This window comes from Tamandua tetradactyla, chromosome 7 (genome assembly GCF_023851605.1).
Source record: "Tamandua tetradactyla isolate mTamTet1 chromosome 7, mTamTet1.pri, whole genome shotgun sequence".
Taxonomy (NCBI): domain Eukaryota; kingdom Metazoa; phylum Chordata; class Mammalia; order Pilosa; family Myrmecophagidae; genus Tamandua; species Tamandua tetradactyla.
The window spans coordinates 160,392,595-160,394,814 of record NC_135333.1 but is presented as its reverse complement, the minus strand read 5'-3'; positions in this window follow the sequence as shown (position 1 = coordinate 160,394,814).

The window sequence follows — 2,220 nt, the reverse complement described above, 5'->3', positions numbered from 1 at the left end:
CTTTAATAACTTACATTGATCACTAATTTGTAAAGAATATATATAGTTACTTGATCTGGCACTGATAGTATGTGAAAAATATGAGAATTTATCATGAAATCATTTTCTTTCTCCTCTTTTTTTTTTCAAAACACAGGTGTGTGTGGGGGGGCCTCTTGCTCAAACTTGGCAGCTCATAAATAAAATAGAACTAATTAATTTGACCATTCATTCATTTATTCCTTCAATTAACATATTTACTGAAGTCTTATATATAGTAGGAAGTATGCTAGATCTTGAGAAAATAAAACATAAAAATATATGCTTTCTTTCCTCTAGTAAATAGCTTGAGGAGGTGAAAAAGAGATGATATTTCAAAAAGCTTTAAAAACGAATAGAAAGATAATATCTGAGGAGGTTCTGAGAGGAAATGAAAGTCAAAGTATTGTGTTCCAATTCATGATTAAAAATTATAATGTCAAAGAAATTTCCTGTGGCTGTCCCTGGCTGCAGGAAAAACATCTGGAAAATTGTAAGAACTAGCAGGCCACCTACAAATTATAGGAGAAAGTCTCACTGAAGACTAGGAAATGATAAACAAAGCGTATGGAACCAGATGTCTCTGTGAGCTTTTATTTTGAATCAGATCATTCTCACACCGTTGGGACTGATAGGTGGATTTTTATTTTGTTTAGGGTACTCCTTCCTAATATTAGCAATGCTTATTGGTAAATATATTAAAGATTCATTGTCGAAAGATGTATGTAAATAGAGTTAATGTTTTTGAAAAGGAAAGTCAGGACAGAAAAATATATCTGTGAATGGGCTGTATGATTCAGCTCAGGTTTAAAAGTCACCGTCACATTCCTAAAGCTTGTATGTATTTTTCCACATCTTAGGCCCTAATTGGCAAGAAGGAGGAAAGTGATAATGTAACAACACTTTTAGTAGGCTAGAGCATCCAAACTGTAATCTGTTCAGACTCTTGCAAATTGCAAACTGATCTGAATTTTAAACCCAGTCCATTCTCTGGGTTTTCTTTCCTTAGCAGTAATAGCAATAATGACAGCGATGCCATTATGCTTTTGTATTTTGGTTTATCAATATATCCCCTGATAGAATCTCATCACAGTTTTGCAAACAGCAGTGCAATCTGGTTATATTATGGTGGGAAAAAGAGACAAGGAATTAGTACATTAAAAGGGTTTTGATAGTACATGGTACTATGAGATTAATCATAGGCCTAATCTGGTTAACTAGAGGAAAGACAGTTCAAGTGCTCACAGGGTAGAGGAAAAAAAAAATCTTTTCTGGCTCCAGATTCTTAATGCTGCATGTCCTCTATCCTCCTTTCCCCCGCCCCCTCATTCTCACACTTCCCCATTCCATCACCTACCAGGCACAGATGTCCACACCCTTGTACCATGAATAGGTCATAGAGGGTATGCCTGGCCTGGGGCAGGGGTGAGGACCCCAGAATTCCCTTTGTGGTTGCAGCAGGATTAGGTCTTGGAGCTGAGGCGCCTGCGAGCACACCTTGGGACAAAGCCTGAGATGGAGCCTCAAAATTTTACTCAGCTTCCAGGGGCAGTGGAGAGCAGCTCTTATGAAGCAAAGCCCTGTGGTTCAATTGACCTGGGATAGTGTTTCTTTGGTGCTCATCAGCTATGAGATGTTAGGCAAATCAGTTCACTTTAAACCTCCTTTTCCTAGGCTTTAAAAAAAGGGAGAGTGATAATTATAATGACATCTACCTCATATGTTACTGTATTAGTCAGGGTTCTCCAGAGTAACAGAATCAATACATATATATACAGTGAGAGAGATTATAAGGAATTGTCTCGAACAACCATGGGACTGGGAAATACAAACTTGTAGAGCAGGCCACAAGCTGGAAATTCTAAAAATGGTGATGCTAAAGTTGAGTTTGAATTTTCCATGGGGACCTGGCCGACTGAAGATGAAGCAAACATTCTTCTTTCTAATTTTTGAAATCCTTAGTTCTGGCATTTAAGATCTCCAGGTGATTAGATGAGGAGACTCCTCACATGGATTAAGGCAGTATCTTTTGTTGATTGTAGACACAGTCAGCTATAGGTAGATGCAATCAACTGATTAGAGATGCAAATCCATCTACAAAATACTCTTACAGTAACAATCAGATCAGTGCTTGCTTAACCAAACAAGCTTGCTATCCAAGCTGACACATAATATTAACTATCACAGTTACCTAGGAAAATT